Source organism: Struthio camelus, chromosome 3, assembly GCF_040807025.1.
Source record: "Struthio camelus isolate bStrCam1 chromosome 3, bStrCam1.hap1, whole genome shotgun sequence".
Classification (NCBI taxonomy): Eukaryota; Metazoa; Chordata; class Aves; order Struthioniformes; family Struthionidae; genus Struthio; species Struthio camelus.
Window position 1 is genome coordinate 130420064 of NC_090944.1, and position 23414 is coordinate 130443477.

Consider the following 23414-nt stretch of genomic DNA (forward strand, 5'->3'; position numbering starts at 1 on the left):
ACCTGGCTTTAATTAATGAGTGGTTTTAAGATTGCAGTACTGAATCCTTAGATATATGTTTGTGTGTATGTTTGTGTGTGTGTCTGTAAATAATATCTTTATACCTGTTTAAATATATCCCCAGGGGTTGGTTCCCTGGGGTACATTATTGTAGGATGACCTGTGCCCACACTGATCTGGGCTAGCTGCATGTTCACCTCACATACCACTTGGTGTTGGGCTTCATTTGTTCCCGTGGTCCAAAGACATTGCAATCACTTGGTGGTTCAATAGCTCAAAATGTCTTAAATATTGCAGGGGCTGTGCTGCAGCCTAGCAGAGTGAGGTTGTTAAAGCATGAAATTGTCATTTGTCCTGGGGCATGTGGGGTTGCCCAAGGATGGAAATCCTGCTGAGATAATGGAGGACTACTTAGGGAGGAGTGAGCCAAAAATGGTGTACTCTTATTCACTGTGTCACAGAATCACAGAATCACAGAATCGTTTAGGTTGGAAGGGACCTCTGGAGATCGTCTAGTCCACTCCCTGCTCAGGCAGGGTCCTCTAGAGCATATTGCCCAGGATCACGTCCAGACGGGTTTTGAATATCTCCAGGGAAGGAGACTCCACTACCTCTCGGGGCAACCTGTTCCAATGCTCTGTCACCCTCACAGTGAAGAAGCTTTTCCTCAGGTTCAGAGGGAACTTCCTGTGGTTCAGTTTCTGCCCGTTGCCTCTTGTCCTGTTGCTGGGCACCAGGGAGAAGAGGCTGGCCTCATCCTCTTGACACTCCCCCTTCAGATACTTATACACGTTGATGAGATCGCCTCTCAATCTTCTCTTCTCCAGGCTGAACAGGCCCAGCTCTTGCAGTCTTTCTTCCTAGGAGAGGTGCTCCAGCCCTCTAATCATCTTGGTAGCCCTCCGCTGGACTCTCTCCAGGAGTGCCATGTCTCTCTTGTACTGGGGAGCCCAGACCTGGACACAGTACTCCAGGTGAGGCCTCCCCAGGGCTGAGGAGAGGGGCAGGATCACCTCCCTCCACCTGCTGGCAACACTCTGCCTAATGCACCCCAGGAGACCATTGGCCTTCTTGGCCACAAGGGCACACTGCTGCCTCATGGTTAACTTGTTGTCCACCAGCACTCCCAGGTCCTTCTCGGCAGAGCTACTTTCCAGCAGGTCAACCCCCAGCCTTTACTGGGGCATGGGATTATTTCTCCCTAGGTGCACGACCCTGCACTTGCCTTTGTTGAACTTCATGAGGTTCCTCTCCGCCCACCTCTCCAGCCTGTCCAGGTCCCTCTGAATGTCAGCACAGCCTTCTGGGGTGTCAGCCACTCCCCCCAGTTTAGTATCATCAGTGAACTTGCTGAGGGTGCACTCTGTCCCTTCCTCCAGGTCATTGATGAATATATTGAACAAGACTGGAGCCAGGACTGACCCCTGCGGGACACCACTAGCCACAGGCCTCCAACTAGATTCTGCGCCATTCACCACAACCCTCTGAGCTCAGCCATCCAGTCACTTCTCAATCCACCTCACTGTCCACTCGTCTAGCCCACACTTCCTGAGCTTACCTAGGAGGATGTGGTGGGAGACAGTGTCAAAAGCCTTGCTGAAGTCCAGGTAGACAACATCCACTGCTCTGCCCTCATCTACCCAGCCAGTCATTCCGTCATAGAAGGCTATCAGATTGGTCAAGCATGATTTCCCTTTGGTGAATCCATGCTGACTACTCCTGATCCCCTTCTTGTCCTCCACATGCTTAGTGATGACCTCCAGGAGGAGCTGTTCCATCACCTTTCCAGGGATGGAGGTGAGGCTGACAGGCCTGGAGTTTCCTGGCTCCTCCTTCTTGCCCTTTTTGAAGACTGGCGTGACCTTGGCTTTCTTCCAGTCCTCAGGCACCTCTCCTGATCTCCAGGACCTTTCAAAGATGATGGAGAGTGTCTTTTAAGAACATTCCTTGAAGTTAACTGTAACTAGAGTTGCACCTGGATTTTGTTTCAGAAGGAATTCATCAGCTCACTGCAAAAGACAGGCTGGTAGGAAACTAATTTTAGTTTATATAGTATGTGTGATTGGGGAACAGGACTTTAGAGTAAACTGGGAAGTTTTTATTTTGAAGTGTACATGTACCCAGTGACTGCTGAAGAGAAGCTGCGTGAAGCAGTGGAGAACCAGTATTGCAAGGGGCAGGAGAAGGGAAGAAATATCTTCTCATTAAAGTGGTAATAAAGGAAAGGTCTTTTGCCTTAAGCACAATGTTGTTGAATCATAGAACAAGCTCAGGGAGAATAGAAGAGCAAAGGCTCTTAAGCCCTGATATTTCTACATGGAGACAGAAGCACTCTTTGCAGTCCTTCTAATTTTAAGGTTTTTGAACTGGAGTCCACTAGGATTCGAATCCAGAAACATACATAATTATTTTTATTCACAGATATAGTCACTTTTTCAGATTTTTTTTCATTCCTGAACATAAAATAAGTAATTTTACATTAATATTTACTGATTCTTTTCAGAAGATTGTCCTTAACTTACAGAGCCCAAAGTCTAACTGTCAAAAATACGCACAGAGGTAAGTGCCATGGTGTATCAAGCACTTGAAGAATCCTTCTTCATAAGAAAGAAAGGTCCTCCTTACAGCTATTTTGTGCATGTGCAATGTATGAAGTATTCTGGCTCACTGGCCATATGGACAAATTAAAAAGCAAAATCCTCAGAAAATAAAAATACAGATTGTGTGGTTTGCAGGGAGTTTCATAACTAAATGAAGCACATTAAAAATACATTTCTGGTCTAGAAACTTATTAAGTGTTCCATTTTCCAAATCCACATATAAAACATAAATATTATAGCCTAGGTTTCAAAACCAACAACGTTCTCTTTAGATCATGGAACTCATCATCTTTGTTTTTAGAGTGTTAGGCGTTTCCATGAGTTATGCTGTACTCATAACACACAGACCTGGATGTGGTATTAGAACACTGGCCTTCATGGAGCCTTTGAGGGCCCATGAAATAATGAGCAATATCAAGGTTAAAGTTAACATCCACATTTGCAGACTTCATCAAGCTTCTTAAGGTTTTGAGTTTCTAAGTTTGAGGCTTTGGATTTGAATTTGGATTTAAATTCCAACCTGCACTTTAAGGTTGTAAGTACTTTTGTGGAAATGGGTCTTAATCTCTCTGTGGTTCAGCTTTCTATTTTCTGCTTGTGGGCTGTGCCCCTTGCCTGTTTAGACTGTGAGTTCTTGAGGGCATAGTCTCTTTCTGTGGATATGTACAGATCCTTGTGCAGAGGGACTCTGAGCTCATGGGGGCAGGATGTTCAATTTTCTCTCTCTTGTTGAACAAGATTGGTAAGAAACGGATGGAGAGAGAATGCAAGGAAGAAAATGAGTTTCTTTTGCTGATGGAATATGCTTAGTGATGCATGCACATTACCCCTTCATTGCAGTACCCTCACTGCAAGGCGATGCCACAACCCTTCCTTGTGTCCTAAGGGCAAGACATGGCTGCCTGCCTTCCTGGAGGTGATGCAGACCAGTCTTATCTGGCAGATGGGATCATGGAGAAGGAGAGAGACCACCCCCTGCACTGCATTGCATATGAGAGAGGGTCCTAACAGTGGGAGAATAGAGATTGAAGTCAACTGAATGAATCCTGGCCTCAGCATTCAGGCTGGGACCTGGAAGCACTGCAGCAATATGAATAAATAGTTATAGGAGGTGCCGAAATACCCAGTGAAGTAACCATGGTATTAAGGCATGCTTAGTATTTTGTAGGAGTGTACCACTTTTGACTTGTGCTCAGTCAAATTGTTGGCCTTCTCGCATTTTATTTCCGGCAGCACAACAGAGATGCTAAGTGCTTTCTTTATGCCACGGTACAGGGCACTTCCCGATATTGCCATTTTCTGCCGTTACTTCCATGTTTATCAGCAGTTAAATAAGGCACGATAGACTCACTAAGCTTCAGACAATCTAAGTGCCTTCATGCATCAGACGTTTCCACAGGACCTGTGGGGGAGACAACAGTAGGGTTGACCACTAAAATGTGCTATTTTATTGGACATGGGCAAACAAATAAGATTCTGATGGTTTTGGTCAAAGTGGTTAAAAAAGACCAAACTGGCATGCTACTCTCTTATTTTTCTCAAAGTTGTATATGTACTATGAAGCTCTGGGCCTCGCTGGAAGCCTTGACTGTTGTTAACGGGCTTTACTTACGAGCCTTTGGCGTGAGGTTAGAACAAAAGAAATCCCAGACCTGCACACGAGGCTGCACAGATCACTGGAGAATTCTCCCAACAAGCTGACACTAACACCGGCAGCCAGATGTGAAACTCGGATCAGAGCAACAATGAAAATAGACTGTGGTTTACAACTACTTACAATAATAAACAAAGCATATCAAAGGATCCCCCAAAACACACTTTCTCTGTAGAAGGTTACATGCTTTTATTATTCCAGTCTCTAACTTTAAAGCATTTTTGTCATTTTTTAGAAGAAGAATTAAATAGCTGCAGATTCCTACCAGTGACAATTGTGAGGGACTGAACTGGGCTTGCGGATGAACCACATCCACCTCAAGGAGATTGCCTGCACAGTCAGCAAAAACTTCAGGAAGATTCTGCCCTGCAAAATCTTTCTTAAATTTATGATACATTTTCGCAGGGCCTTCACTTGTGTAAGGATCTCTGAATGCTCTTCCCACTAACCCATGCAAATAGTCACAAATGTCATTTCCTGTTTCTGCAGTTGGACTGTACAGTGTTCAGTCCTTCACTTAGCTGATGGTAAGTTCATTTATCTGAATAGCAGGATGAAATGAGAGTGTCCAGTCCCTCTGATCAGATACTAATTGCTTTTTATATGTAGACATGAGCATCACTATATGGCATGACAAAATGTCGTAACAAGTCTTTGAAAAATGCTTCAGTATGTAAGCCTTTGAAGTGTGTAAGGTGTTAATTAGAAGTGCTGGCTTGTAGAAAAATTAATTCAGCTATGCAAGCTCTGGAAGAACTAACCTGTGAACAGGAAAGTGGCAAAAGCAGCAGTAATGTGAAAACAAGTAAAACCTCTGTTTCAGCTTGCATTTTTCATGAATCTATTTTAATTGTTAGCATTCTTCTAGCTTCCAAATTTCAATGAAGGTGAAAGATGCCTTGTTCTCCAAGGTTCATATCACCTTACTAGAAAAGCCAGGGAGAAGGACTCATAATGTCTGCAATTACAGAGCTAGATCTTCACTTAAGGTTGACATGAAATTCTTTGCTAAAGTTCTGGCAACAAAATTGGAGGAACTTATTCCCTAAATTGTTTCAGCTGACCAAGCAAAATTTGGAATTTTCTCTATGTCCTGAAGCTTCAGAAAGTTAATAGTCTCTGTTATCTGGACTCGGTCAAACTCCTGTCACTTTCCTGGAATCTTTGTGGGCTGAAATATTTGGATGTTTTTACTCTTGCAGACATCTGCAATCTGCCATGGAATGAAATGTGAGAAATTTTGTTTTTTATTGCTTCAAAATGGTTCAAAATGGTTCCCTGTAAAGCACTCTAGGTGGAATAGGTGGAATAGAGGAACATGCTCTACTCTAGAACTGAAGATGAAGCGCTCCAAACTGAAGACAAGTACTCTAAAAACTCATGTGTATTAGCTCCCTAGACAAGATTTCATTTCCCATTGCTGGCAGGAACATTAAGGGAACGCTTTTAAAAACCCTTGTGCAAGCGTACAATGTTCCGTAACAGGAATACAGAAACTCCCCCATTAAAGCGTATGCATATTTGTTATTAGTGCTATAGGTAAGCCAATAGCTGTTCTGTTCTGGCCCTCTTTTCCTAGTATTCCTGATGAACGACAGTTTTGTCAATGAGTGGAAGTGGAGTGGAAGCTGGAATATTTTCCTAACTCATTGGATAGTCTTTACATGCTTCAACAGACAAGCTCTTGTGGCAATGAGATTAAAATATTACCAACTTTGTTTTGAAACAATGACACAAGGAATGTTTGCAAGACTCTCTGTGCAGTGGTTTGTGATTTAGTTCATGTTTGGAAACCACAGTTTCTAGATTGCAGGACAGCTCATAACTTGGGAATTTCCAAAGTGACTATTAACTGGAATGTCAGTTTGTATAACTGTGTCTGTGTGAGTTAAAGTTTTATCCTCTTACAGGTGGCACTGGTGCTGAGGAGAGGGAGGGAGAATAAGAAAAAACTTCTTGCAGTTCATTTTGGGTGGGTGCAGTGGAAATTCGAACGTTGTCACTCACCCACCATGTCTGGAATTAATCTATCTGGCAAACAAAGTATAATCATGGCAAGAAATTATATTTGCTACACTGAAGTCTTTCCTGTGGGGCTGATCTAGTTTCTTATGAGGTCAATGGCAAAGTCTTCATAGGCTTCGGTGGGAGTCAGAGCAGGGTAGGTGCTTCAAGTCTTAAATGGATGTAAGAGCCTCCATTCCGGAGATCACTGTAGGGGAGCTCCATCAAAGTGCTTATGTACCAGAGACACTCAAAGATCCTAAGCAGCTTCCTGAATCTCTGCTTCAAGTACAGCTCAGTATCTTGTGGCCACTTTCTCACTGAGGCTGCTCTGAACTCAGGCCAAGTTGATGGTTCTGTTAGTTCATCTTTTGCATGTTGTTTTGCACTTTCTCCACTCTGAAGCCAGATACTCCAAAATTGATGGGATCAGAAAGCAGATAAAAGGATGTTTAGGACCCTCTACTAAGAATGAACTAACTCTTCAATTAACTAACTTAGACATTTTGATGCTTGCACAGTGGTTGCTATGAATCTCAGGCTATGATCTCTGTTTTTTCCCCTTCATTATATATGAAACTTAGGTGCAAACCCAGCATGGTGATACCTAGCTCTGCTATGTTCCGTTGCTGAATACCTGGTGAAGTAAAAACACATAACTTAACTTCTGCAGAATAAGAGAGCTTCTTAGCATGAGACTGCATAAGGTCAAAGTTTGCAAATGAGAATATTATTTGCAGAAAAAAACATGCTGCAAGAGGATGTGTACACTCCCCAAAACTGTCATCCAAATTCAGAGCATGTCTGAGCTTACTATCCAGATGGTAATGAGTAAGAAAAATAGAAGGAAGGAAATAGAGGCAGGAGACTGTGTTTAGAGTATACTTTTTTTTTTTTTTTTTGCCTGGGTTGGTATATCTTTAAGATGAAGACAAAAGATTATTAAGACACTCAAAGCTAAGTGCTTTTCGGCTTTTGCTGTCACTTTTTCCTAATGGGAGTGGAGCCTGTTGCTTCGTGTCCATGAACAGCAGATTTGGTGCCTAGAGAATGCAATAGAGAAGCCAATAAAAGACACAATATTGCAGCACGCTCAGGTCAGTGAAACATGATGAGCTCATGGAGGAAGCTCTGTGTCCAAGGACCAAACATACTAACCTGGTGAGGACCTAGTTGTGGGCAGACACACCAGGATAAGATTTGGCAACCTCAAGATTTCTAAAATTGGCTTCTTAGTTTCTCAAAATAATAGCAGTGGTCTAAGTTTTGGAAGATAAAAAACATACTCTTACTACTGAGTTCTTTTTGTTTGCCTTCTCATCTCTTTCACTTGAATGAGACTACTTATTTGTTGTCTAACCAGTTTGGAACTGAATGTTCTTAGACTCCCACATATGAGGAATGCCTAGCTTTCTCCAGTGCCTAATTAGTGCCTTTTTCTTTAGTCACCAACGATTCTTTGAACTTTTCCTCATGTCTATCATGACTAGAAATCTATGCTTTTAAGGTGAAAGCTATGATTCCAGTTTAGTGTCTTTGGCAGAGCCAAATCTTTTCAATAGGAACCACAAATATTGAATGACTCTAAACATAGTATGGGAAATGTTAGCAGTACAGACGTCTTTACTGAAAAGTGGTGCACCACTTGAGTGGTGAAAGCCAACGAACTCTGCTCTAGAAAATTAAAAGCTCCATTCATAGCTGAGACCCCCCGTATCAGGCAGTGTGGCAACATGCTTACTTCTACCAGCTGGCAGAGTTTACAGGAACATACTTCTGAAGCTGGCATAGGTGTTTTCCAGAGAAAAACTGCTGCTCAGACCCTGTGAATATGAAGATTATTGGACAAAGAAGGACAACAATCCTTTCTCTTGAGAAAATCTCAGATTATTTTCTAAAACATAGACCTTGTGCTAATACCTGACATGTAAAAAACAAAATGAATGAAAGAATTTTAAGAGGGATTTTACCTCAGCGAGTGATGCATTTTAATGCACCATAAACACATTACCCTCACCTCTTCTGCATTACAAGGTAACATGTTGTTTTGTTTTCAGTTTACCTCCCACCCTGTAACTGTTGCTCTGTTTTCCATTACTGCAACTTGCAGTGTAACAACAGAATTGTTGAATCATATGAGAAGGGTCCAGCAAATCTTATTTGTTCCACCAAAATTCTTTCCATGTGTTCAAGTTTCCTTTTTTTCTTTTGCTAATTTTTGTCATGTGCTTCATTTTAGTCTTTTCTCCCACACGTTGGAGGCCACCATCCTTCCCTTACCACTGACAGGTTCAGAGGCCTTACAAGGAGTAACCAAAGCCTGTTGGACTTACCACATCCTTAGAAGAACATCGTCACTGGATATAACCAAAAGCTGCTCTTAAAAAAAGCGAGAAAAGGCGAGGACTAAAATAGAAGGGCGAAAAAGGAAGATTTGAACTGGAGAATGTGATCAATGAGTTAAATTAAAGATGCTAAATGGGAAGAGAAGAGAGCTAGACCTCTCACTAATGAAGGAGTAAAAGAACTTTTGATTTCAAAATGACTGACTAGACATAAAACCAATTAGCTAAATTCAGACAAAGGAACATACTATGCCTCCAGGATAAACTGAGCAAACTCATATGGCAAAGTGCAAGGTAGTGTGGGATCTGAGCATATTTTTGCAGTAGGCCCTTTGAAGTCTCTCAGCTAGAGCTCAAAATCATACAGGATTTCATCAGAACTACTGTGCACTTCATTTGCTCAACAGCGCATTTGTGCGTATACGTTTTTGGGGGCAGGTTTCCAAACATTTAATGCCTCTTTCCTTCCTTTGGGAAAGGATAATTTCGGTCATTGGTCTCTAAAGAACTTTTTCCAACAACGGTTTTGATTTGCTCAAGGAAAGGGAATGGGAATTCTATTAGAAGCAAATGCATAGCAGAGACATCTACTACTGCCCTTTAACTGCTTGAGACTTTGCTCTTGTGTGTTTTATTCACCTCATAAAAAAAGCTTAGAACCTTGTAAAAAATATATATCACAGAAAAGATGTGGGACTTAGCACAAATATATACCACACACATAGGGTGGTCTTTTCTTTGCATGTATTCAATAAATGCTTTTGTTGTTGTTGTTTTTGTGAACTTCCCATTGTTTCTTCATATTTGAATTTGATTTAGCTTGGACCACACTACCTCCATTGTTGTAGGTTTTTTCCTGTCTTACCAAGTTTATAGCTACCCAATAAAGAAAAAAGAGCAAAAGATACACTTCGTTATCAGAGCCAAAGTATGCAAATGCTTAAGAAGTAATGTCCACATTCATCTTAATTAAACTGTAAGAGCATATAAAACTTAATACTTTCTGCATAGTGATTTTTGATACAGGACTAGAACTTTTGCTAGCCAAAATATTATGGCTTAGAGGACTGGAACTGATACCGAGCCGTCCTATGTAGGTTTTGAATCTGGAAGGTTCCGAAAACAGTGTTTTAAACTAGTATTTGAAAATATTTGGGTAATATTCATAGTCAGACCCCAAAGGGATTTTTACATTCTTTCATTAGGTCAAAGGCCTATATTAAGTGAGGCGGAGGACACAGCAGGCTTCCTAGTGGCCAGTCATCCATCAGTAAAATTACTGTCTTCGTTGCTTCTGCAGTTGCTGCTCTTCATTCACGTTCTCACTGGAGAAGCCAAAGACTGTGTGGAATGTGGATGCTGAAGCATGGTCTAAATTATCTTTCTTTTGCAAGGCAGAAGTTTACTTTTCAGCACAGTCTTTAATTGCATAGAAGAAGTTAGGCAGAGTATTTGCACCAGCATGCTACTTATTATCAACATGGTTTTCATTTGAGAACTGTTTTTATAAAAATCTAGTTGAGATTACGCTCCTTTTTTAACATGTTGGACTTTATTTTTCTTAATCTTAGGATCACTCAAGCTTCCTGCCGAGGAATAGTTCATCCATGACACTCCTTTATTTATTTTAGTGTGCTGTTTCTCATCTGAGATGGATTTGTAGTGCTACCTTTTAGTATCAACTTAAGCTTTCAAGGGTCAGAAAAGCCCATGAAAATCACTGTTTTGACCTACTGGGTATTATTAGCAATTGCAAATCATGCTTGTAGCCCTGTCTGGACCCAACAGTTGCAGTTAGATTAAACCATTTTGCAGAAAAAGATGGTTTGACCAGTAAGCCTGAATTACCGTTCTTATGGAGCACTGCAGGAATCTCTGTGAAATGATTTATTTTTTTTTTAAGAAAATTTTTTTTGTTAGGGGAAGACTTCAGATGAAAGTTATTACTTTTTGTTTTTGAGTTAATTGTTGCAATTTTGTGTGTGTATGTGTGAAGGAGGGACCATTCTTTGGCATCTCCAGTTAGATGTCCTTTGCATAGCAGAGGTTTGAAGAAACAGCATTTTCCAAATGAAGGTTTCAGCAGTTTCTTTTTGGTATCAGAGCATTTGGAATTCTGCTTCTACATTTAGAAATGGATACCTAACAGAAAGTGCATTTGTTCCTCCCTTTTTTCCTTCCTTCTCTCTCACCTGACTGAATATGACAGTGAATATCGAGTTCTTGAAAGAAGTTGGTAGATTGTGCTTTTTCAAAAGTAAGTGGTATTTAATGTAGCCATTTTACAGTCCTGATTTCTATAGAAATTTCACAGGGATTTGAAACATGTGGCTGATGATGTAGAAGATCTGTAAAAACTTTAAGGAGTTGAATAAGCTTTAATGATGTGCTGGGCCAAATATGCTCAAAGCTAAGTGAGCTCAAACAGGCCTTAATGCATATGGAAGTAGAATACTTACATGGACAGCATAAACCACTGAGTGTGAAGCATTACTTTCCTAGTAGCCAATGTTCTGTAAAGCTGGCTGGGACTTGGAGCTCTTGGAAGCAGCCTGCTTCCATGGGACCTGCTTCCATGAAACCTCCTTACAGGGCTGTAGTTAAGTGCTGTATCTGTGCCCTCAGGAGTTACTCTTATTTGACCCAGCAATGGCAATTCCATCCCATGACAACTTCCAGGTGTCTGAAATTTCTTTTTATTCTGCCTTGGAATGAAGAGAATTCAGCCCAAACCAAAAGCCCTTTCAAATGCTTTCAAGAAAAAAAGAAACAATGCCTTCTGTTTTTGAATCAGAAAACAACCTTTTGATCAAACTCTCTCTCTCCTTCTTTTTTCTAGAAGAAAGCCCTCCTGAATGTCAGGAGCATTATTGTAAAAATCCATTGTTTCCATGGAATGATTTAAGAGAACCGTATTCTTTTGTGAATAAAAGTTATGTCAAAAATATTCTGACCGCCTGTTATAAATGTTTCAAAGGCATCCTCTAGCCATCTTACTCTGATCTGCACTTTCTTCTGGCATGAACTTGCTTTGAAATGTACTACTACTGCTGTGGACAGTAACCATTTCTGTATTGAGTAGTCCTTTAAAGACTGAAATGATACTGTCTGAATTTCTTTTGCATCTCTTCTTCGTATCTCTTTCCAAGCCTTTCTTCTTTGCCACCAAGGAAGTCTTGCTGATGAAGCTCTGGTACGTCTCCATCTATGAGTACGTACTTTCCATGAGATCTGTACTCCTGCATCAAATTCAATTAAAATTGGCTAATAAGTTCGGAAGTTCTTGTAGGGGAGAACAGACCCACACCCACAAACACAACATGCTCACACAAGCTTCATTTCCTTTGGAAACCAGCTAAAAACCACAGAAGTGTAAATTACTGCACACAGTGAAAGGCCTTGGTGAAAGAGGCCTCATGGTCCAGTCTGTGCTCTGAGTCACATCGACATAAATGCACTGTGCACAAAATGCCCTACCTGCAGAGAAGTCAGAGAGGCCCAGTTCAGGTCCCATAGCCCCAGTAGTAAAGCTGTGGCCTGGGTAGTTAAGATTATGACAAAGGTTATGAGGACTCCCAGACAAACAGTCCACACTCCTCTGACCTTACTGGTCATTTATGCTAGTCTCAGTGCAATATATAAAAAGAGTTAACTAGAATTAACATTGCTTGCTGCAGAAATACTGTTAACACTTAAACAACATACTGACTGTTCCTTAACTGGGTCTTCTCTTGATGTTCCCATCTCTGGTAAATGGAAACAGAGAAAAAGATGTTTTTGTTGGAATGGAACTTTGCAACCTTCATTACTTAAGTAGATTTGAAATTAGTTGTACATACAGACAAAAAAGAATTCACAGATGTCCACTAAGAATATTTCCCTTTCACTCTCTTCAAGCTGTAGTTGTGTCCTTTTACAGCCTGTTTCTCTTTGGTGGTCTTAAACCCAGAAGACTCCTTCCGGGGCTCTGCTACTCATGCCAGATGCCTGCAGTGAAATTCAAGGGTGGTAAGAATGGGCTCCAGCCATTATAAGACCACAAAAATCTCCTGATGATTCAGAAATTTCATCTAAACAATAAAAAACAGGGTACAGATAACAAAGAAAAGAATAAAAAAAAGATGCAAGCATATCTCTCCTTTACATTTCATAGACTACATCTCTTGTAGCTAAAGATTTCATTAGTGCAGCTGTTGTCCTGCACTCTGTACTTCATAATTAGTTCTTCCTATGAAAATGTAACACACTAAATCTGGATTTACTATATTAGAAGTACTGTTCTTAAGATAGTTGGGTGACTAGTGGGTGATTCTCTTACTTTACAGATTGGGCTATTATCTATGTAGAGCTTTATGGGATGTCTAGCAAAAAAAAGGTGGTGATGGTGGTGAAAGGAAGTTACTTGAGTCAACTGCTGTGGGAAAAAAGGAATAAAATATTGGAACATTTATTTTTATATGCTTGGCAATAAAATTGAGACCAAAGGCCAAACTAGCAGCTGCTTATTCTCACTGAGATGTAGATATTTGTTGGGGGGATCCTGACTCATATTTTCCCCTTGTGACAACCGTAATAATCCAGTGGTTTCCACTGAGGAGGCATCTGACCTTGTGACTTTTCATTAGTGGTGTTATGGCCATAGAACTACAAAAATTGCTCCTGTAGTGCAGGAATCCTCCCCGGAGTGTTTCTGATGTACACAACTTCTTTGCTAATGGCTGTGATAACTTGCTCTGTCATTTGTAAGTCAGCTAGTTAATGGAAATGGAAGAAATAGCATTAATCAGATGTACAGCTACTGAGACAACAGTTTACCTGAGGGTCCAGGTTCACTATACAAATTAGTGGACTGAAGACAACCAAATTTAAGTTTTCTCTCCTTATAGCTTTTCTTGTAGACATCTGTTGCCGTGAATGAGAATCTTCGTGATGAGAAAGGGAAATCAGAACACAGAAAATCCTAGAAACTTTAAACAACTAACTGGCTGATGCTCAGCAACACTTTATTTCACAAATAGTCTTAGCAAAGGTGACAGGCCTGATGATATGAATAATCAGCTTTTTCTGAGTTGGTAGAATATCTTTGGTCATCCTGGTCTTATGGCAGCTGTGCCCCTTTCTTTGATATTCCTGTTTCAGGTGTGTCTATTAGAACCTCTCTGGCTGCATTTTGTAGTGAGAAGGAATTAGCTCAGCTCGGTATGTGTCAGCTGTGAGCAAGATGTTGCTAGTCATTGCTGTGAATCCATTCACAGTTGGCCGAAAAAAATTTGGCTATTTAGAGAAGCTGGCAATGGAATTTTATAAACCTGCAGAATTAGCTGTTTCCTGGCCACAAGTTTTGAAAGACCCAAATTTTAGATCATATGAAAGTTAATTTTCTTTATCTTTTCTCTGGATCTAGGATCTGATTCCCCTGTTCCACCTGAACTGGAGGTAGGTGTCTGCTCAGTTCCGTTATGCTCCTTTGAAAACCCACACTGTTAACTGTTAAAAGTCAAGGAAATGCTTTGCCTATGCAGGAAAAAATATTCTGAATCCTAGCTTTGAGCTTTGTGTACTGTGATCAAGAATGTTATCACATAATAATTCAGGCAAATTATCTCCACTCAAAGCATCTTCAAGAGACCACAGATAATGTTTTATCACATTCTTTGGTACATCTTTAATGTGTTTCCGTTTGTGCCCTTCCCCTTGGCTTGTCATGAGATTTTTTTTTGTTTAATCTTATTCTTCAGCTAGCAAGCAAGATTACAAGAACAAGATTTAAAAGCTATCTGCTTTTCAGAAGTAAATTTTAATCAATGAAATACCTTACATGTATAACGATTGTTTTAAAGCAAACAGTTTCAGACTTGTTTACTGTCCGGACATATTGTTGGAAAACAATTTAAGAGTGAGTCTGATTAGTTTCTAGGTAGATATCCTTCTGAATGGCATTATCTTCATTGGAAGGCCTGTGGCTTTAGACTGACATAAAGGACAGAGGGCTCAAATCTATTTTCCTTACACTAATAATCCCAGGGCTAGTAAAAAAATTACCAGAAAAAAAAATTTGGTTAATAAGAGAACCAGGAAGGAATTTTTGATCAAAATATTATCATCTGGACATGCTAATTTTTTTCATAGCCAGAAGAACTTCCATATAAAAGGAAGGTTAAAACTCAGTTTCAAACAGTTTCTGATTCCACACTCAGTTTTGAGCAAAACAAGAAGTTTCAATTTTGGCATTGTTTAAATGAAAAGTTTTATGTTTTGCAGAGCTACATGACTATGTGATATTCAAACTCCAGTTAAAAAGTAAGAAGTTCATCACTGAAATATCACATATCCAAAAGAAATCCTTTGAATAAAAATTTTGGAGGACCTGCTTATTTCATTCCAATCTGAACAATAGAAAATAGAGAAATGGAAGGCTTATGTATCAATAGATCTCAAAAAGATGTACAGTGCTGCCTCAATTATTCCCATTTTACAGACGGGACGACTGAGACAAAAGAGGAGAAAATATTAATCTTTTGAAAATGAATAGAGGAGATGGTAGGAAACATAAGGTATGTCAGGATGTTCAGAGCATGCTATTCATGTTCTGCCTGACCATAGGAGAAGCTTTTCTGTATAACTGCTAAGAAGGAGGGTATATTTACTTGGGCACAGTTCTTGGAGTATGGGCAGAAGAGTTTGTACCTATTTGTCGTGGTGTAAGTAGAAATATCCTATATCCTAGGATGCAGAAATTACACTATGACCCACAGGGTTAAAGAGTTGTTGGCTTCTCCAAGCTGGTGCTTATTTTTGGACTGTTAATAACTTGGAAAGAGCATATTTGCTTGGACACAAAAATAGAGATGAGTGTTACAACCTGACCTGTATTTGTCTAGTCCCTATAATAATGTTGACGGGGGGGGACTTCTGAAAGTCATCTGGTGTAACCCCTTGCTCAAAGGAGGCAAGCGTCAAAGTGAGATCCACTTCAAAGTCAGATCAGGTTGTTCAGGGTCCAGATGGTCTCTAACAGAGTTTAAATGATGTTTTGAGCAGATTTGAACTTCAGTGCTATGCCCCGGGAAAGGATCCGTGTTACACCTTAACATGGATAATGCAGGCAGCAGACTTATACTGAGTGAAAGTCTCACTATGGCTTTTGAACTGCTGAGATTAAGAATGGAAGTCATCATCATTTAGGACACTATGTAATAGCTATGCAAACAGACAACTGACCTAAGAGCAGCACCAAAGCCTGCCCAGTAGCAACAGCTGGTTTGCGAGGAGAAGGTACAGCACGGACAATATTGGCAGATGGTTCAGCCAGTAGTGGCACTGATGCAACATGTGGAGATGCTGCCAGCCACCTAGCACAAGTGTTAGCAACTTGGATTAGCAAGTGTTTTAAAGAGATATGGACTATCAGGAGCTTACTTTGTTCTCTGTGCAAACAGTGGCATTGGCAAAATGGCCATCTGATGAGCTGGCCGATTTATCTGCCCTTTATTTGTGTGGGGCTAGCAGAGGGCAGACAGAGGTCAAAGAGATCAGGCAGATCAAATAGCTGCAACATGATGCTGAAGCTTGACACCGTGCCAAGCGGTCCTGAAAGGGACTGACCACCTCTTGGAGCACCTCCTCATCTTTTCTCTGGTCCGTGTAAAATTATGCCCTCCTGTTCGGGCTGGCCATAGTGAACTGGCATGACCTACCCGAACAGATGCTCTGACAATGATTCCAGGAAAGAGATGGATCCCTGGGGAAGCTGGTTGTATGTAATGGCTTGTGACCTCTGGCTGTGGTTGAAGCTGAAATGTCGTAGTGGGGTGTGGGTTGCAGAGCTCATGCTTGTGGAGCAATCTACTCAGGCAGTCCTGGCGTGGGGTAGGGATTTAGCAGTGAAGAACCATGTTGAGATGATAACTGGCTCATGGGGAACTGTGCAACTGCTGTGGCAGTGTCTGGATTATCCTGAGAGAAGCCACAGGAAGCTGGGGAGGGGGTGAGAAGTTTTTTGATTTGCAGGCACTGTCATTGCGCCTGACTGTGCCAGTCTCTGTGGGGCCTAGCAGGCTCCTGCCTTCTGTGCACATGGCCACAGTAGCCTTGTAGCTACCTGATCAGCCAGCCACCCTGTCAGTCCCTTCTCTGAGTGGGGCAGGGAAGGACATCAGGGACTAGCAAGGAGCAGATGCGGCCCTGAGTTGTGGGGTAGTTTAGCTATTGCTTTGTAGACTCTATCATTGTGCCAGGTTATGCCAGGCTGTATGGCACTTGGCAGGCTGTGATAAGCTTGGCAAGGTTTGGTGGGAAAGAGATGATGCCTGAGGCCCAACGGGGATCCCTTGGTCACCTCTTTCTCTCCGTAAGGAAGTCCAGGATGTGGAAATGGGAAGGCTATGAGGAAGCAAACCACTAGGAGTCCAGGACCTGATTGTGTCCATTGGTATGAAGGGGGCATGTATTGCAAATACCCTCTGCACTGAGGGCCGCTATGGACATTGGACTCTGTGGCTATGACTGTGGTGGAGCTTAAAAAGATGAACTGAATATTTTTCTTTCAGAAATGTCCTAGAGGGGTATACTGTGGGACAGCTTAGTTTGTGGTGTTAATAGTGTAAGAATTCAAAGACAATGGCTGGCAGGAGGGGAAATGGATGTAGCCCAGAGCATTAGTTTACAACTTCAATGGAAGCTGCAGTAAAAAGCTTCATAGGCTTGTGCTGAGAGTGCAGACATCACTACCCCTTAGTGCAGCGCACACACTGGCGACAGCAGTGTGCAGCTTTTTGGAAGGGCCTAATGCTTCTGAGGAATATTTCTGCTTCACAATGGCACTGCAAAAAAACACAAAAGCAATATATAGGAATGAATATTCTAGCTCTGGAGAGTCAGATGGCCAAGACATGGAAAAAAGAAAATTAAGGGATTTTTATTTTGAATATAAAATAAAAAATAGTAGAGGGAACAGTATTTGCACTGTCCAAAAAATGGGCCTTTCCATATAGTACTAACCTGTCATAAAATTAGCAGTCAACACTGATGGCAGGATGTTATCAGTGTGCAGAGTGATGATGAATGGTACCAACAGGTCTGAGCCCACCTATAAACATGGCATAAAGTTGCACACCCCAGGGAGCCCAGTCATATGATTCAGATTCTTTACTTGCTCTTGTAGAAGATGGACAGAAGAGAGAACTTGCTGTCTTAGTAATCTTGAAACTTTAGTAAAATCTGCTAGACATTGCAAGTCTAATTGCAATGCTAGGACATTGCAAGTGCTAAACACAAATAGGGTAATTATCACTAGACCCTGAAAAACACCACTCTGACACACTCTTAGCTATTAGAAACATATGCAGTTTTAGATAGAGTAATGTGTAAGATAATATTAATGCTGAACCTGTCTGAAGTACGTGATCAGAGGGCAGGTTGCTTACATTCTCAGAGAAGAAGGCAGAGATTGATTTAGACAGGTAGAAAAAGATGGCATCATAGTGTCCATAATTAAACTGGATAACCCTTTGCATCTTATCAGAAATAGAAAGCCATGGCAAGCCACGTTCAGCAATTACCATGATCTGTTGACAGAGCATTTGCTCTACTGATATCTAAGTACTGGTGTCAGTAGCTAGACATATTTCAGGAATGCCAAAAGATGGAAGTGAAAGAGGGCTGTAAAGAGTTTAACGTTACAATCACTCACAGAGGCTTACATGGATTTAGTAAGGGTAATTGGGATTAATAATACACAGGAATTATGAAAATTTTGCAGAGACAGGTTAACCTGCACTGAGGAGTGAGACCGCAGGCAGAAACGATGTTGGATATGTTCCAGCACTAAAGAAGGAACTCTGAAGAGAGAAGGCCAAGGAATTCCTGTCCTACAAAATAAATCTTTGTTTCTTGAGGATGAGAAATAGTGTATCTGGGCTACTGCATAGGAAAGGAAGATAGAGTAATGGCAACTGAATACAATGAAGCCTTGGAATACAACTGAACTGTGAGCATATTACTTGGATAGGATAACGTCACATGTTTCTTACAGTGTTTCAGCCTTATTGGAGCCCTCGAGTCAGCTTCTGAAGGAAGGAGACAGGAAATGTCTGAAAAAACAGTTTGAGTAGTTTAAGCTCCCTAGTGGCTTTTTGCCCTATACAAGGATTTAATCTGTCATGTAGTGCATTGCCTGGAGGGTAGGGGTAGTTGTGTCACATAGTCTGAGCGATTTCTGAGAACAAAGAGCTGGATATGTATCCAGAAACTATAAAGCTGAATGGGGTTGTTTCTAGAAAGAAAGAAAGCATCTAGTTTAGATTTGAGGGTAGCGGGGAACAACAACAAGAAAAAAACCATGAAACTGCCTGTATGGAAAACTTTTTAGTAAAAAGATGGAAACCAAGAGAGTTGTGAACTTCTCACCAGCCCTGGCATATTCCTAGATATAGAACTGAAATTTTGTCTTACCTAAGAGGGCCCATAGTACAGAACATAAGGAGGCCAGTCTTGAATACCATCAGCTGCGTTTATACAGCACATAAGAAGGAAAATGCAACTCATGAAACACTTTGAACAGTAAAGGCTTCCCTGATACAGAAAAGAGATGTCAAAATTCTCTCCTTTCTTGAGTCTAACAGCACCAACTGCAAGGCTGGCAAATCCTGGTAAAGGTGAGACATCTTGTGAAGTGCAAGACATCCTTGTTCTTCTGTGGGATTAGATCATATTTTCAGAGTTATTTGAAATATATCCTACATTTTTCATGTGAAAGCTTTGACTTGGAGCTATTTAGGTCATCAGGAATATCTAGAAATGGTATTTCTAAGTGTGACCAGTGTTGCTAGTTATGCCAGCAGATCCTCCTGCTATGACACACGTTCTGTGGAAATGGCCTGGACACCTGTGACTGAAACATAAACACTCAGCAGCCTTCTCCCTGGGAAAATGTGGATGCCCATTTGAAATAAGCAAAAGAGTATGTAACAACTTCCTCTTAGGGAAAACTCACCCATCTCGTCACTGATCATGGGCAGGACACTTGATGAGCAAAAAGATTAAACCTATTCCAAATTTCCATGTCATCCAGTTTAAAGTTACCAGGGAGGGAGAATCCCTATACTGGAGATGAAAAATAGATGATTAATGGAATCTTGAAAATTATTTATTTGGAAGGTTATGAACCCAGCCCGGATTTTGATAGGAAGGAAAGTTAGATTCTCAGCATGCAAGTGGGAGTGTAAAGGAAATAATCTTTTCAAAAATAGTCCTGGGACCTATACCAGAGAGCAAAAGCTGTTTCTGAAGTTGGGTCAGTCACTAGGAACAACTCAGATTCTGGGCATGATCCTGGATTGACCTGAATACGAAGTTCTTTAGTGATGATCGCGGCATAAGATGATACCAGGATTTCTTGTGAATTATGCAGAAACAGCAGAGTCTTTGCACTTTGGTGGTGGCCATCCACAGTAACAGAGGTCAAAATGAGATGACATTATTTTGGGAATGCTTAAATTAGATACATCCAGAACTGCTGTGCCAGAAGACTGCCAGGAGAAGGCCTCTTGGCCTAGAGACAGATCTAGCAGCTGTGCTGAGGCTTTGCCATTTGGGAGAGAGAGGTCTGAGCTGTGAATGAAGAGGGGAGAGATTAAGTAGAATAGTCATGCTAATACTTCCTGTGCTATCCAGAGTACTACAAAGTGGTGCCATACTTTGCTCCTCCCTTACATCCTGTTTTGCAAATGGAACCACAACTTCCCCTTACACACACACATTGCACTCTTTGTGGTCCAGATAAATGCAATGGTAAGGTCCTGCCTGGGGTACTTTGAATAAAGGAAAATATGAGGAGGGATGGTGGATGAACTGTTCCAGGGAGAGATGTTTTTCTCTGTTGGGTGCCGTTAAACAGAGAAATATTCTTGCTTGCTCCAGAACTGAAAAACCACCTAAAGAAAGCGTTTATCAACAAGGGAAAAAAGAATCATTTGGAAGAAAGGTGAAGGATCTAAGGAGGATCACCAACAACGAAGAGAAAGCTAGTCAGCTTGCTGAGATGGAGGATAGCTTTAGTTAGGTTAAGATGAGAAGCAAGGAAGTCCCTTTCTCCATGTCTAGCTTTGCATATATCCACGTTTTTGTAAACCTTCTCCTATGCCCTGTCTAATGAGAAATGGTCCTCATCTAAACTGGAGGTGATGTGTGCTGACAAGCTGGCACGTTAATACCCTGGAAAAGGTGAATTTAGGCACAGTGCAGCTGAACCATACCCAAAGTTCAACTGATTTTGGAATCCTTTCATTGTTTTGCCTTTTACATAGAAGATGAGTTGCATATTCTGACTGCGGGCCTCTGCAGAGTTGTCAATGTATAGCTCATACACAACACAAGGTACCAATGGTCTTGACAAATCTGCTGCGTATAGATTCTCTGTCTGTTGTATGGGCCTCATTCACTGAGTTCCACCTCACTTAAAGTCCCAGTGAATAAGCATCTGGTTATGTCCTCCAGGGATGTGCAGCATGAACTGACTGAGCTTTACCTGTGCTGCCCATTTGTTTGGGGCATTTTTTGACAAAGGAGGACTGTTCACAGCGTATCACAGGCCATTCAGGAAGGAAATCTATGAGAAATAAGTGAGGAGTACTTAAGAAGTTCATGGCAGGAGAGTACAGACAAGCTACTCCTGCAGCTGCTGGCAAATAGCTGAAAAAGCTTATTGTTTTCTATAAAATAAATGAATAAAATACAAAAGTTGTGACCTCCATCAATAGAAGTAACTTGAACTTTTTAATCTCAAGCACATTTGTGCTTAGACAGTCCCTTATCTTTCATCGCAACTGACCAGAAGAGCTGAACACCTTTTCTTAGAATTTCTATCCTGAAACAATCCTGACAAGTTAATGTTCATTTCTGTTCCAAATCTAAATGAAAAGACAATGTAATTAAAGTAAGTTTTTTGTGGGCTGAAAAGCTCAGAGGAGTTTTCATGAAAAATAACTATTTGACAGAGTGCCGCAGTTTAGTCAAAACGAGTCTGCCCTTCCACATGGTCTTGACAAGTCCCGGGGAGTTGTTGTTTCAGGTCCCTTCAGTTTTTATTTTGCTTTTCAAGATCATGGTCTCTATTTGGATGATGCATCTTCTCATATCAGTCATTTCCACCTTTGACCATATCATTGGACAAAGACGGTGGTGGTATGCAATTTAGTTATCATGAGCTCTGCACAAATCACGGCGTGCAACTTTGTTGACAATACAAAAAGTCATCTTAAATATGTGGAATGAAACTAGACTGAGCAAGCTTTGGCTTTTGCTTCTGATGTTATAAAACAAATGAAAGCAATTTCTCCTGTAGCTTTACACTTGAACAATAATTGAGGTCAGCAAAAACAATTCAGACTGAATTTTTTCCCATCAGAAGATGGGATTTAGTTAAAATACAAATGAATCTCTGCATCTGCCTGTCTTGTGATGCTGCCCATTGGGAGCCATAGTTCCAAGCTGCTTCTGTTTTATTCCCTCCCTCAAGACCTGGATGGCACTACGTTATGCTGCAGGATCTGCTCTGATACTGAAATGTCTGGCAAAATGGCACATTTAAGGAGGTAAGCCAATTAAGAGGCCATGGGACACCCAGAACTACTCCTCTTCAGCCATAGTAGAGATTCATTTATTCACTGAGATGGATGTTAACTTCAAAAGAAGTATTTGGGTTTGAGATTTTTTTTTCCTGATGAGAATTCTGTGAAAATCAATTTTTTCCTCAAGAATAGAAGAAATTCAATTAGTGCTTATTTTTCCAATGGAAAAAAAAAATTTTTCCCCTTAATTTGTTATTATTTGGATTACAGTCACACCTACGGGTCCCATCTGCGGGTATTTGGGACCCACTTCCCTTTACACTGTGCATCCTGTCAGTAAGAACCAGATGATAAAACAAACTGTGGGAATGACTGAACACGTAGGCTTTTCACATTCCCTTCCTGAAAAAAATCTGTAAGAATGAGGTCTAGAGTTATTATTGAGATAACAGAAACTGAGGAATTTGCAATGGATGTTTTCTACAATCTCAGCTAAAATATTTTTTTTCCATTGTTGGGGAAAAGTGTAGAAACTTCACATCTTCATCCACGCTGGTTTAAATGGCAGTTGCTCATTTCTCAAACCTTGTCTCTGGACTGGAAGTTTCTCCCATCCAGCTGAGGACATTGGTCTTTGACAGATTCCAAGCATAATCCAAATCACCCCAACTGCTCCATGCTCCTGCTAATGATTTTCTCATCCTATGTCCTAAGATGGCAGTTACATAGGTAGTGCAGTCCCATTGCCTCCTTTATAGTGAGGAGATCACAGAAATTTTGATGCAGAAGAAAATTGGTCAAATGATCTGCTAACTCCTTATCTTAAAAATGAGGCAGTTTCATAGAGAGTTGCCTGTGTGCAGGATGGGTGATGTTAAGAACTGAGAGAGGATTCTGTAAAGTGCCTGAAAAGAAAGGTGAAAAGATTCATTTTAGGTTGGGGCTTTTAGGTAAGTACTCTAGAAACCTGTAAATGCTAAGCCACATTTTTTCAAGCCTTGACACCTTTACTTTTCCTGACTCAGAATCACATAAAACCCAGTACCTGCCTGTTTTCTGAATGCTTAAATTATTGGTACTGGGCAAGGTGCCTCCTTCTCTTGAGTTCCTTTATTCTGACATGTTTACAAGCTTGGCTCAGTGTTTGGGGAAAGTGGTTGTGTACCTCTGAATTGTGATTGCATGATACTGCTAATTTTAGTGTGCACTTGAAGGGGGAGTGGAAAATGATTGGCTGATCTAG

General features: G+C 41.0%; 1 long non-coding RNA gene across 1 annotated transcript in view; it reads left to right on the top strand.

Moving 5' to 3' along the window:
• LOC104143461 (uncharacterized) overlaps positions 1 to 11543 on the top strand; it is a 41383-nt gene extending 29840 nt beyond the window's left edge. Inside the window, exon 3 of the long non-coding RNA XR_693920.2 lies at positions 8498 to 11543. This is a non-coding gene — a long non-coding RNA (uncharacterized lncRNA). The remainder of the gene's footprint in view (positions 1 to 8497) is intronic.
• Positions 11544 to 23414: the final 11871 nt, after the last annotated feature.